Here is a 13,859-nt window from a genome sequence, read left to right as displayed (position 1 = left end):
CTCACCCCCATGCACAGAGGACCAAGGCCTCCGGCACCCCCCCACCCCACCCCAAATAGCCAACCTCCCCTGCAACCTGTGTCCAGGGCACCCAGCTGTCTGACCACCCTGGCCCGCTCCGCCCTCCCACCTGCCCTTGTCTATGGAGGACCCAGGCGTCTGCGCACCTCCCCCCATAGCCAAACCCCCCTCCCCCCACAACCTCTGCCTGAAGGCATCCTGGGGACAAGGACATCCAGCTGCTGGTCTCCAGACAACGCCCCCCTCCCCCGGCCCTTTCTTCTATGACGCACCCAGGCGACCCGGTGGCACTCTGCAGCTGAACACCCTCCTCTTGTGTATGAGGCAGCCAGGCGCCTCAGGCACCCAGGGCTCTGGGCACCCCCATCTGGGTAAGTCCCCTCGCCCTGTGAGCAAGCACTTCACCTCCAAGCAGACGCCCACGCACTTCACCAGCCCTTCCTCAGCGCTTGTGCAGGGCACCCAGGCCTCTGCGCACCTCCCCCCCACCCCGCCCAATGTTCCTCCCCGCATACAAAGGACCCGGGTGTCCCTGCTGCCCCCACCCAACTCCATCTACCAGGCTCTCAGGCAGCTGGGCCACCCCCCGCCCTTCCCCCACACACCGAGGGCCCAGGTGTCTGGGCAGGGGAGGGGTGGCTCTTTATTGGCTCTCGAGGGGGTCCCAGGGCACGCGGCAGGGTCACCTCGGGGTGCTGGGGGCGGGTCAGGTGCTGCACACCCGTGTCACGCCCATATCCCATGCCTGTCGCCCCTGCGGCCTGCCCCTCTCCCATGTGTCACAGGCGGTGCCAGCAGGTCCAGCCCCGGGAGTCACGTGTGTGCCACCCCCATGTGCTGGGGCTCACCTCGCGCTGGGTGGCCGTGGCCCGGGGCCTCGGCGGCCACACACTGGAGGCACCCAGAGCGGGCACTGGGTGACCGCAGGTGCAGGAGGACACCTGCGGGTGTGCCCCCCACCCAGAGTGCGCCCCGGCTCAGGCTGTCGGGGGTGGGGGGCAGCGGTGCCTTTGCGGTGGGCTGAAGGGACCCCAAATGCCTCCCAGTCTGCCCAAAGTCCCCTCCCCTGTCCCCAGTCTCCCCCCGCGTCTCCACATGTCCCCCCGTCCTCAGCCTCGTCCCGTGTCCCCCATGGCTCCCCTGCCTGTCCCCGCATCCTTCCCCCGCTCCCCACACGTCCACAATGTGTCCCTCTCAGCCTGACCCCAATCCCCATGTGGCCCCTGTGTCCTCTGTCTTCCTAACCTCGTCCCCACGTGTCCCCTTCGTGTCCCCACAGCCTCCACCCGCTCCCCCGGATCTCCGGAGCGTCCAGGTGGGACGGGACCTCTGGAGACCAACCTCCTCCAACCTCCCGCTCCAGCACGGTCACCCACAGCAGGTGGCCCAGCACCGCGTTTCCCAGGTGCCTTTGGAACATCGCCAAGGCTGGAGCTGCCACCACCTCGCTGGGCAACCTGCTCCGCTCCAGTGCTCCAGTGCTCCGTCACCAGCTTGGTGTCCACCAGGACCCCCCCCAGGTCCTTCTCTGCACAGCTCCTCTCCACCACGTGCCCCCCAGCCTGGCCCGGTGCCTGCGCTTACCCCTGCCCTGCGGCAGGACTCGGCCCTTCCCTTCGTTCAACTTCAGGGCGTTCCTCTCTGGCCCTCTCCAGACCCTCCACGTCCCTCTCAACAGCAAGAACCGACCAAGCCCAGCACACCGGCACTGCCGGATTCCTCCCCACCTTGTACCGCGACACCCACGCCGCGTCTCAGACGGGCACTGGCGTGAGCTCGTCCTTTCAGAGCTCTTCCTTTCGGGGCATAAACCTCCTCTGGGCGGGATTTCTTCCCCAGCACGCCTACGGGAGGAAGCCGCGCTCTGCAGATGCCTCTCTTGGCCGTCCTTGGCCATTCCCCACGGCTGCAGCTATTGCAAGGCACTTATGGGGCGACTCGTGTATTTGTGTGGACGACGGAGCAGCTGTAGCTGTTTCAGTCATACCCCGGGCAGAGCGGGGACTGCTGCAGGCATCTGCCGCGGCTTCCATCACGCTTGGTGCTCACGACAGGCCGAAGTAGCTCAGCTGGGAGAGCGTTAGACTGAAGATCTAAAGGTCCCTGGTTCAAGCCCGGGCTTCGGCACTGGGCTGCCCCCCCTCTTCCCCGCCTCTTTTGCGGAGCCGGGCGTCCCGGCCATGCGCCACCTGCACCTCTTGCCCTTCTCACTCCTCCTGCCCATCTCACCACTGCCTCCCTACCCCTGTGCACTTCCCCCTCCTCCACCTTGCCTCCCTCTCCAACACTCTCCCCAAATCCATGGCCACCTCCCTCAGGGACACCAGGCCTCTTTCCTCCACCCAGTGAGCCGCCCGCCCGCCCGCCCGCCCGCCCGCGCCTTCCTGCCTGTCTTATGGATGCCACAAAGCCTTCTCCACCTGCCTCCCTCCCCTCACCGCCTCCCTGGAGCCCTCCTCCAGCTCTCCCCACCGCTGGCCATGCTGGTGGCTCTTCCATGCTCTTGGGCGCCTCCAGGCGTGAAGCCTCTCATCCACAGCAGGAGGAACGAGGAGCTGCAGGGACCCAGGCATCCGCGGCCCCCCCTGCCAGCCCCATTTGCCCCAGGGATGGAGGAACCGTGCATCCAAACAACCCCCAAGAGCTCACCCACTGCCCTCCTTTGGCAGGGACCCAGCAGTCTGGGGGAACCCCGGCATCCGAGGGTTGAAGGCATCCACGTGCCACCCCCAGCCAAACCCCCTCACCCCCATGCACAGAGGACCAAGGCCTCCGGCACCCCCCCACCCCACCCCAAATAGCCAACCTCCCCTGCAACCTGTGTCCAGGGCACCCAGCTGTCTGACCACCCTGGCCCGCTCCGCCCTCCCACCTGCCCTTGTCTATGGAGGACCCAGGCGTCTGTGCACCTCCCCCCATAGCCAAACCCCCCTCCCCCCACAACCTCTGCCTGAAGGCATCCTGGGGACAAGGACATCCAGCTGCTGGTCTCCAGACAACGCCCCCCTCCCCCGGCCCTTTCTTCTATGACGCACCCAGGCGACCCGGTGGCACTCTGCAGCTGAACACCCTCCTCTTGTGTATGAGGCAGCCAGGCGCCTCAGGCACCCAGGGCTCTGGGCACCCCCATCTGGGTAAGTCCCCTCGCCCTGTGAGCAAGCACTTCACCTCCAAGCAGACGCCCACGCACTTCACCAGCCCTTCCTCAGCGCTTGTGCAGGGCACCCAGGCCTCTGCGCACCTCCCCCCCACCCCGCCCAATGTTCCTCCCCGCATACAAAGGACCCGGGTGTCCCTGCTGCCCCCACCCAACTCCATCTACCAGGCTCTCAGGCAGCTGGGCCACCCCCCGCCCTTCCCCCACACACCGAGGGCCCAGGTGTCTGGGCAGGGGAGGGGTGGCTCTTTATTGGCTCTCGAGGGGGTCCCAGGGCACGCGGCAGGGTCACCTCGGGGTGCTGGGGGCGGGTCAGGTGCTGCACACCCGTGTCACGCCCATATCCCATGCCTGTCGCCCCTGCGGCCTGCCCCTCTCCCATGTGTCACAGGCGGTGCCAGCAGGTCCAGCCCCGGGAGTCACGTGTGTGCCACCCCCATGTGCTGGGGCTCACCTCGCGCTGGGTGGCCGTGGCCCGGGGCCTCGGCGGCCACACACTGGAGGCACCCAGAGCGGGCACTGGGTGACCGCAGGTGCAGGAGGACACCTGCGGGTGTGCCCCCCACCCAGAGTGCGCCCCGGCTCAGGCTGTCGGGGGTGGGGGGCAGCGGTGCCTTTGCGGTGGGCTGAAGGGACCCCAAATGCCTCCCAGTCTGCCCAAAGTCCCCTCCCCTGTCCCCAGTCTCCCCCCGCGTCTCCACATGTCCCCCCGTCCTCAGCCTCGTCCCGTGTCCCCCATGGCTCCCCTGCCTGTCCCCGCATCCTTCCCCCGCTCCCCACACGTCCACAATGTGTCCCTCTCAGCCTGATCCCAATCCCCATGTGGCCCCTGTGTCCTCTGTCTTCCTAACCTCGTCCCCACGTGTCCCCTTCGTGTCCCCACAGCCTCCACCCGCTCCCCCGGATCTCCGGAGCGTCCAGGTGGGACGGGACCTCTGGAGACCAACCTCCTCCAACCTCCTGCTCCAGCACGGTCACCCACAGCAGGTGGCCCAGCACCGCGTTTCCCAGGTGCCTTTGGAACATCGCCAAGGCTGGAGCTGCCACCACCTCGCTGGGCAACCTGCTCCGCTCCAGTGCTCCAGTGCTCCGTCACCAGCTTGGTGTCCACCAGGACCCCCCCCAGGTCCTTCTCTGCACAGCTCCTCTCCACCACGTGCCCCCCAGCCTGGCCCGGTGCCTGCGCTTACCCCTGCCCTGCGGCAGGACTCGGCCCTTCCCTTCGTTCAACTTCAGGGCGTTCCTCTCTGGCCCTCTCCAGACCCTCCACGTCCCTCTCAACAGCAAGAACCGACCAAGCCCAGCACACCGGCACTGCCGGATTCCTCCCCACCTTGTACCGCGACACCCACGCCGCGTCTCAGACGGGCACTGGCGTGAGCTCGTCCTTTCAGAGCTCTTCCTTTCGGGGCATAAACCTCCTCTGGGCGGGATTTCTTCCCCAGCACGCCTACGGGAGGAAGCCGCGCTCTGCAGATGCCTCTCTTGGCCGTCCTTGGCCATTCCCCACGGCTGCAGCTATTGCAAGGCACTTATGGGGCGACTCGTGTATTTGTGTGGACGACGGAGCAGCTGTAGCTGTTTCAGTCATACCCCGGGCAGAGCGGGGACTGCTGCAGGCATCTGCCGCGGCTTCCATCACGCTTGGTGCTCACGACAGGCCGAAGTAGCTCAGCTGGGAGAGCGTTAGACTGAAGATCTAAAGGTCCCTGGTTCAAGCCCGGGATCTAAAGGTCCCTGGTTCAAGCCCGGGCTTCGGCACTGGGCTGCCCCCCCTCTTCCCCGCCTCTTTTGCGGAGCCGGGCGTCCCGGCCATGCGCCACCTGCACCTCTTGCCCTTCTCACTCCTCCTGCCCATCTCACCACTGCCTCCCTACCCCTGTGCACTTCCCCCTCCTCCACCTTGCCTCCCTCTCCAACACTCTCCCCAAATCCATGGCCACCTCCCTCAGGGACACCAGGCCTCTTTCCTCCACCCAGTGAGCCGCCCGCCCACCCGCCCGCGCCTTCCTGCCTGTCTTATGGATGCCACAAAGCCTTCTCCACCTGCCTCCCTCCCCTCACCGCCTCCCTGGAGCCCTCCTCCAGCTCTCCCCACCGCTGGCCATGCTGGTGGCTCTTCCATGCTCTTGGGCGCCTCCAGGCGTGAAGCCTCTCATCCACAGCAGGAGGAACGAGGAGCTGCAGGGACCCAGGCATCCGCGGCCCCCCCTGCCAGCCCCATTTGCCCCAGGGATGGAGGAACCGTGCATCCAAACAACCCCCAAGAGCTCACCCACTGCCCTCCTTTGGCAGGGACCCAGCAGTCTGGGGGAACCCCGGCATCCGAGGGTTGAAGGCATCCACGTGCCACCCCCAGCCAAACCCCCTCACCCCCATGCACAGAGGACCAAGGCCTCCGGCACCCCCCCACCCCACCCCAAATAGCCAACCTCCCCTGCAACCTGTGTCCAGGGCACCCAGCTGTCTGACCACCCTGGCCCGCTCCGCCCTCCCACCTGCCCTTGTCTATGGAGGACCCAGGCGTCTGCGCACCTCCCCCCATAGCCAAACCCCCCTCCCCCCACAACCTCTGCCTGAAGGCATCCTGGGGACAAGGACATCCAGCTGCTGGTCTCCAGACAACGCCCCCCTCCCCCGGCCCTTTCTTCTATGACGCACCCAGGCGACCCGGTGGCACTCTGCAGCTGAACACCCTCCTCTTGTGTATGAGGCAGCCAGGCGCCTCAGGCACCCAGGGCTCTGGGCACCCCCATCTGGGTAAGTCCCCTCGCCCTGTGAGCAAGCACTTCACCTCCAAGCAGACGCCCACGCACTTCACCAGCCCTTCCTCAGCGCTTGTGCAGGGCACCCAGGCCTCTGCGCACCTCCCCCCCACCCCGCCCAATGTTCCTCCCCGCATACAAAGGACCCGGGTGTCCCTGCTGCCCCCACCCAACTCCATCTACCAGGCTCTCAGGCAGCTGGGCCACCCCCCGCCCTTCCCCCACACACCGAGGGCCCAGGTGTCTGGGCAGGGGAGGGGTGGCTCTTTATTGGCTCTCGAGGGGGTCCCAGGGCACGCGGCAGGGTCACCTCGGGGTGCTGGGGGCGGGTCAGGTGCTGCACACCCGTGTCACGCCCATATCCCATGCCTGTCGCCCCTGCGGCCTGCCCCTCTCCCATGTGTCACAGGCGGTGCCAGCAGGTCCAGCCCCGGGAGTCACGTGTGTGCCACCCCCATGTGCTGGGGCTCACCTCGCGCTGGGTGGCCGTGGCCCGGGGCCTCGGCGGCCACACACTGGAGGCACCCAGAGCGGGCACTGGGTGACCGCAGGTGCAGGAGGACACCTGCGGGTGTGCCCCCCACCCAGAGTGCGCCCCGGCTCAGGCTGTCGGGGGTGGGGGGCAGCGGTGCCTTTGCGGTGGGCTGAAGGGACCCCAAATGCCTCCCAGTCTGCCCAAAGTCCCCTCCCCTGTCCCCAGTCTCCCCCCGCGTCTCCACATGTCCCCCCGTCCTCAGCCTCGTCCCGTGTCCCCCATGGCTCCCCTGCCTGTCCCCGCATCCTTCCCCCGCTCCCCACACGTCCACAATGTGTCCCTCTCAGCCTGACCCCAATCCCCATGTGGCCCCTGTGTCCTCTGTCTTCCTAACCTCGTCCCCACGTGTCCCCTTCGTGTCCCCACAGCCTCCACCCGCTCCCCCGGATCTCCGGAGCGTCCAGGTGGGACGGGACCTCTGGAGACCAACCTCCTCCAACCTCCCGCTCCAGCACGGTCACCCACAGCAGGTGGCCCAGCACCGCGTTTCCCAGGTGCCTTTGGAACATCGCCAAGGCTGGAGCTGCCACCACCTCGCTGGGCAACCTGCTCCGCTCCAGTGCTCCAGTGCTCCGTCACCAGCTTGGTGTCCACCAGGACCCCCCCCAGGTCCTTCTCTGCACAGCTCCTCTCCACCACGTGCCCCCCAGCCTGGCCCGGTGCCTGCGCTTACCCCTGCCCTGCGGCAGGACTCGGCCCTTCCCTTCGTTCAACTTCAGGGCGTTCCTCTCTGGCCCTCTCCAGACCCTCCACGTCCCTCTCAACAGCAAGAACCGACCAAGCCCAGCACACCGGCACTGCCGGATTCCTCCCCACCTTGTACCGCGACACCCACGCCGCGTCTCAGACGGGCACTGGCGTGAGCTCGTCCTTTCAGAGCTCTTCCTTTCGGGGCATAAACCTCCTCTGGGCGGGATTTCTTCCCCAGCACGCCTACGGGAGGAAGCCGCGCTCTGCAGATGCCTCTCTTGGCCGTCCTTGGCCATTCCCCACGGCTGCAGCTATTGCAAGGCACTTATGGGGCGACTCGTGTATTTGTGTGGACGACGGAGCAGCTGTAGCTGTTTCAGTCATACCCCGGGCAGAGCGGGGACTGCTGCAGGCATCTGCCGCGGCTTCCATCACGCTTGGTGCTCACGACAGGCCGAAGTAGCTCAGCTGGGAGAGCGTTAGACTGAAGATCTAAAGGTCCCCGGTTCAAGCCCGGGCTTCGGCACTGGGCTGCCCCCCCTCTTCCCCGCCTCTTTTGCGGAGCCGGGCGTCCCGGCCATGCGCCACCTGCACCTCTTGCCCTTCTCACTCCTCCTGCCCATCTCACCACTGCCTCCCTACCCCTGTGCACTTCCCCCTCCTCCACCTTGCCTCCCTCTCCAACACTCTCCCCAAATCCATGGCCACCTCCCTCAGGGACACCAGGCCTCTTTCCTCCACCCAGTGAGCCGCCCGCCCACCCGCCCGCGCCTTCCTGCCTGTCTTATGGATGCCACAAAGCCTTCTCCACCTGCCTCCCTCCCCTCACCGCCTCCCTGGAGCCCTCCTCCAGCTCTCCCCACCGCTGGCCATGCTGGTGGCTCTTCCATGCTCTTGGGCGCCTCCAGGCGTGAAGCCTCTCATCCACAGCAGGAGGAACGAGGAGCTGCAGGGACCCAGGCATCCGCGGCCCCCCCTGCCAGCCCCATTTGCCCCAGGGATGGAGGAACCGTGCATCCAAACAACCCCCAAGAGCTCACCCACTGCCCTCCTTTGGCAGGGACCCAGCAGTCTGGGGGAACCCCGGCATCCGAGGGTTGAAGGCATCCACGTGCCACCCCCAGCCAAACCCCCTCACCCCCATGCACAGAGGACCAAGGCCTCCGGCACCCCCCCACCCCACCCCAAATAGCCAACCTCCCCTGCAACCTGTGTCCAGGGCACCCAGCTGTCTGACCACCCTGGCCCGCCCCGCCCTCCCACCTGCCCTTGTCTATGGAGGACCCAGGCGTCTGCGCACCTCCCCCCATAGCCAAACCCCCCTCCCCCCACAACCTCTGCCTGAAGGCATCCTGGGGACAAGGACATCCAGCTGCTGGTCTCCAGACAACGCCCCCCTCCCCCGGCCCTTTCTTCTATGACGCACCCAGGCGACCCGGTGGCACTCTGCAGCTGAACACCCTCCTCTTGTGTATGAGGCAGCCAGGCGCCTCAGGCACCCAGGGCTCTGGGCACCCCCATCTGGGTAAGTCCCCTCGCCCTGTGAGCAAGCACTTCACCTCCAAGCAGACGCCCACGCACTTCACCAGCCCTTCCTCAGCGCTTGTGCAGGGCACCCAGGCCTCTGCGCACCTCCCCCCCACCCCGCCCAATGTTCCTCCCCGCATACAAAGGACCCGGGTGTCCCTGCTGCCCCCACCCAACTCCATCTACCAGGCTCTCAGGCAGCTGGGCCACCCCCCGCCCTTCCCCCACACACCGAGGGCCCAGGTGTCTGGGCAGGGGAGGGGTGGCTCTTTATTGGCTCTCGAGGGGGTCCCAGGGCACGCGGCAGGGTCACCTCGGGGTGCTGGGGGCGGGTCAGGTGCTGCACACCCGTGTCACGCCCATATCCCATGCCTGTCGCCCCTGCGGCCTGCCCCTCTCCCATGTGTCACAGGCGGTGCCAGCAGGTCCAGCCCCGGGAGTCACGTGTGTGCCACCCCCATGTGCTGGGGCTCACCTCGCGCTGGGTGGCCGTGGCCCGGGGCCTCGGCGGCCACACACTGGAGGCACCCAGAGCGGGCACTGGGTGACCGCAGGTGCAGGAGGACACCTGCGGGTGTGCCCCCCACCCAGAGTGCGCCCCGGCTCAGGCTGTCGGGGGTGGGGGGCAGCGGTGCCTTTGCGGTGGGCTGAAGGGACCCCAAATGCCTCCCAGTCTGCCCAAAGTCCCCTCCCCTGTCCCCAGTCTCCCCCCGCGTCTCCACATGTCCCCCCGTCCTCAGCCTCGTCCCGTGTCCCCCATGGCTCCCCTGCCTGTCCCCGCATCCTTCCCCCGCTCCCCACACGTCCACAATGTGTCCCTCTCAGCCTGACCCCAATCCCCATGTGGCCCCTGTGTCCTCTGTCTTCCTAACCTCGTCCCCACGTGTCCCCTTCGTGTCCCCACAGCCTCCACCCGCTCCCCCGGATCTCCGGAGCGTCCAGGTGGGACGGGACCTCTGGAGACCAACCTCCTCCAACCTCCCGCTCCAGCACGGTCACCCACAGCAGGTGGCCCAGCACCGCGTTTCCCAGGTGCCTTTGGAACATCGCCAAGGCTGGAGCTGCCACCACCTCGCTGGGCAACCTGCTCCGCTCCAGTGCTCCAGTGCTCCGTCACCAGCTTGGTGTCCACCAGGACCCCCCCCAGGTCCTTCTCTGCACAGCTCCTCTCCACCACGTGCCCCCCAGCCTGGCCCGGTGCCTGCGCTTACCCCTGCCCTGCGGCAGGACTCGGCCCTTCCCTTCGTTCAACTTCAGGGCGTTCCTCTCTGGCCCTCTCCAGACCCTCCACGTCCCTCTCAACAGCAAGAACCGACCAAGCCCAGCACACCGGCACTGCCGGATTCCTCCCCACCTTGTACCGCGACACCCACGCCGCGTCTCAGACGGGCACTAGCGTGAGCTCGTCCTTTCAGAGCTCTTCCTTTCGGGGCATAAACCTCCTCTGGGCGGGATTTCTTCCCCAGCACGCCTACGGGAGGAAGCCGCGCTCTGCAGATGCCTCTCTTGGCCGTCCTTGGCCATTCCCCACGGCTGCAGCTATTGCAAGGCACTTATGGGGCGACTCGTGTATTTGTGTGGACGACGGAGCAGCTGTAGCTGTTTCAGTCATACCCCGGGCAGAGCGGGGACTGCTGCAGGCATCTGCCGCGGCTTCCATCACGCTTGGTGCTCACGACAGGCCGAAGTAGCTCAGCTGGGAGAGCGTTAGACTGAAGATCTAAAGGTCCCTGGTTCAAGCCCGGGATCTAAAGGTCCCTGGTTCAAGCCCGGGCTTCGGCACTGGGCTGCCCCCCCTCTTCCCCGCCTCTTTTGCGGAGCCGGGCGTCCCGGCCATGCGCCACCTGCACCTCTTGCCCTTCTCACTCCTCCTGCCCATCTCACCACTGCCTCCCTACCCCTGTGCACTTCCCCCTCCTCCACCTTGCCTCCCTCTCCAACACTCTCCCCAAATCCATGGCCACCTCCCTCAGGGACACCAGGCCTCTTTCCTCCACCCAGTGAGCCGCCCGCCCGCCCGCCCGCCCGCCCGCGCCTTCCTGCCTGTCTTATGGATGCCACAAAGCCTTCTCCACCTGCCTCCCTCCCCTCACCGCCTCCCTGGAGCCCTCCTCCAGCTCTCCCCACCGCTGGCCATGCTGGTGGCTCTTCCATGCTCTTGGGTGCCTCCAGGCGTGAAGCCTCTCATCCACAGCAGGAGGAACGAGGAGCTGCAGGGACCCAGGCATCCGCGGCCCCCCCTGCCAGCCCCATTTGCCCCAGGGATGGAGGAACCGTGCATCCAAACAACCCCCAAGAGCTCACCCACTGCCCTCCTTTGGCAGGGACCCAGCAGTCTGGGGGAACCCCGGCATCCGAGGGTTGAAGGCATCCACGTGCCACCCCCAGCCAAACCCCCTCACCCCCATGCACAGAGGACCAAGGCCTCCGGCACCCCCCCACCCCACCCCAAATAGCCAACCTCCCCTGCAACCTGTGTCCAGGGCACCCAGCTGTCTGACCACCCTGGCCCGCCCCGCCCTCCCACCTGCCCTTGTCTATGGAGGACCCAGGCGTCTGCGCACCTCCCCCCATAGCCAAACCCCCCTCCCCCCACAACCTCTGCCTGAAGGCATCCTGGGGACAAGGACATCCAGCTGCTGGTCTCCAGACAACGCCCCCCTCCCCCGGCCCTTTCTTCTATGACGCACCCAGGCGACCCGGTGGCACTCTGCAGCTGAACACCCTCCTCTTGTGTATGAGGCAGCCAGGCGCCTCAGGCACCCAGGGCTCTGGGCACCCCCATCTGGGTAAGTCCCCTCGCCCTGTGAGCAAGCACTTCACCTCCAAGCAGACGCCCACGCACTTCACCAGCCCTTCCTCAGCGCTTGTGCAGGGCACCCAGGCCTCTGCGCACCTCCCCCCCACCCCGCCCAATGTTCCTCCCCGCATACAAAGGACCCGGGTGTCCCTGCTGCCCCCACCCAACTCCATCTACCAGGCTCTCAGGCAGCTGGGCCACCCCCCGCCCTTCCCCCACACACCGAGGGCCCAGGTGTCTGGGCAGGGGAGGGGTGGCTCTTTATTGGCTCTCGAGGGGGTCCCAGGGCACGCGGCAGGGTCACCTCGGGGTGCTGGGGGCGGGTCAGGTGCTGCACACCCGTGTCACGCCCATATCCCATGCCTGTCGCCCCTGCGGCCTGCCCCTCTCCCATGTGTCACAGGCGGTGCCAGCAGGTCCAGCCCCGGGAGTCACGTGTGTGCCACCCCCATGTGCTGGGGCTCACCTCGCGCTGGGTGGCCGTGGCCCGGGGCCTCGGCGGCCACACACTGGAGGCACCCAGAGCGGGCACTGGGTGACCGCAGGTGCAGGAGGACACCTGCGGGTGTGCCCCCCACCCAGAGTGCGCCCCGGCTCAGGCTGTCGGGGGTGGGGGGCAGCGGTGCCTTTGCGGTGGGCTGAAGGGACCCCAAATGCCTCCCAGTCTGCCCAAAGTCCCCTCCCCTGTCCCCAGTCTCCCCCCGCGTCTCCACATGTCCCCCCGTCCTCAGCCTCGTCCCGTGTCCCCCATGGCTCCCCTGCCTGTCCCCGCATCCTTCCCCCGCTCCCCACACGTCCACAATGTGTCCCTCTCAGCCTGACCCCAATCCCCATGTGGCCCCTGTGTCCTCTGTCTTCCTAACCTCGTCCCCACGTGTCCCCTTCGTGTCCCCACAGCCTCCACCCGCTCCCCCGGATCTCCGGAGCGTCCAGGTGGGACGGGACCTCTGGAGACCAACCTCCTCCAACCTCCTGCTCCAGCACGGTCACCCACAGCAGGTGGCCCAGCACCGCGTTTCCCAGGTGCCTTTGGAACATCGCCAAGGCTGGAGCTGCCACCACCTCGCTGGGCAACCTGCTCCACTCCAGTGCTCCAGTGCTCCGTCACCAGCTTGGTGTCCACCAGGACCCCCCCCAGGTCCTTCTCTGCACAGCTCCTCTCCACCACGTGCCCCCCAGCCTGGCCCGGTGCCTGCGCTTACCCCTGCCCTGCGGCAGGACTCGGCCCTTCCCTTCGTTCAACTTCAGGGCATTCCTCTCTGGCCCTCTCCAGACCCTCCACGTCCCTCTCAACAGCAAGAACCGACCAAGCCCAGCACACCGGCACTGCCGGATTCCTCCCCACCTTGTACCGCGACACCCACGCCGCGTCTCAGACGGGCACTGGCGTGAGCTCGTCCTTTCAGAGCTCTTCCTTTCGGGGCATAAACCTCCTCTGGGCGGGATTTCTTCCCCAGCACGCCTACGGGAGGAAGCCACGCTCTGCAGATGCCTCTCTTGGCCGTCCTTGGCCATTCCCCACGGCTGCAGCTATTGCAAGGCACTTATGGGGCGACTCGTGTATTTGTGTGGACGACGGAGCAGCTGTAGCTGTTTCAGTCATACCCCGGGCAGAGCGGGGACTGCTGCAGGCATCTGCCGCGGCTTCCATCACGCTTGGTGCTCACGACAGGCCGAAGTAGCTCAGCTGGGAGAGCGTTAGACTGAAGATCTAAAGGTCCCTGGTTCAAGCCCGGGCTTCGGCACTGGGCTGCCCCCCCCTCTTCCCCGCCTCTTTTGCGGAGCCGGGCGTCCCGGCCATGCGCCACCTGCACCTCTTGCCCTTCTCACTCCTCCTGCCCATCTCACCACTGCCTCCCTACCCCTGTGCACTTCCCCCTCCTCCACCTTGCCTCCCTCTCCAACACTCTCCCCAAATCCATGGCCACCTCCCTCAGGGACACCAGGCCTCTTTCCTCCACCCAGTGAGCCGCCCGCCCGCCCGCCCGCCCGCCCGCGCCTTCCTGCCTGTCTTATGGATGCCACAAAGCCTTCTCCACCTGCCTCCCTCCCCTCACCGCCTCCCTGGAGCCCTCCTCCAGCTCTCCCCACCGCTGGCCATGCTGGTGGCTCTTCCATGCTCTTGGGTGCCTCCAGGCGTGAAGCCTCTCATCCACAGCAGGAGGAACGAGGAGCTGCAGGGACCCAGGCATCCGCGGCCCCCCCTGCCAGCCCCATTTGCCCCAGGGATGGAGGAACCGTGCATCCAAACAACCCCCAAGAGCTCACCCACTGCCCTCCTTTGGCAGGGACCCAGCAGTCTGGGGGAACCCCGGCATCCGAGGGTTGAAGGCATCCACGTGCCACCCCCAGCCAAACCCCCTC

At 66.9% G+C, this 13,859-nt stretch overlaps 3 non-coding genes across 3 annotated transcripts; all 3 read left to right on the top strand.

The window, feature by feature from the left end:
- The first annotated feature begins 2,075 nt into the window (after window positions 1-2,075).
- TRNAF-GAA (transfer RNA phenylalanine (anticodon GAA)) lies at window positions 2,076-2,148 on the top strand. Its single transcript has one exon. It is a non-coding gene; the product is annotated as a tRNA-Phe (tRNA).
- A 5,473-nt stretch (window positions 2,149-7,621) lies between these two features.
- Window positions 7,622-7,694, top strand: TRNAF-GAA (transfer RNA phenylalanine (anticodon GAA)). The gene has a single exon. It is a non-coding gene; the product is annotated as a tRNA-Phe (tRNA).
- Window positions 7,695-13,167: 5,473 nt separating this feature from the next.
- TRNAF-GAA (transfer RNA phenylalanine (anticodon GAA)) lies at window positions 13,168-13,240 on the top strand. Its single transcript has one exon. It is a non-coding gene; the product is annotated as a tRNA-Phe (tRNA).
- The last annotated feature ends 619 nt before the right edge of the window (window positions 13,241-13,859 follow it).

Source organism: Struthio camelus, chromosome 22, assembly GCF_040807025.1.
Source record: "Struthio camelus isolate bStrCam1 chromosome 22, bStrCam1.hap1, whole genome shotgun sequence".
Taxonomy (NCBI): domain Eukaryota; kingdom Metazoa; phylum Chordata; class Aves; order Struthioniformes; family Struthionidae; genus Struthio; species Struthio camelus.
This window is presented reverse-complemented; position numbering and strand designations above follow the sequence as displayed.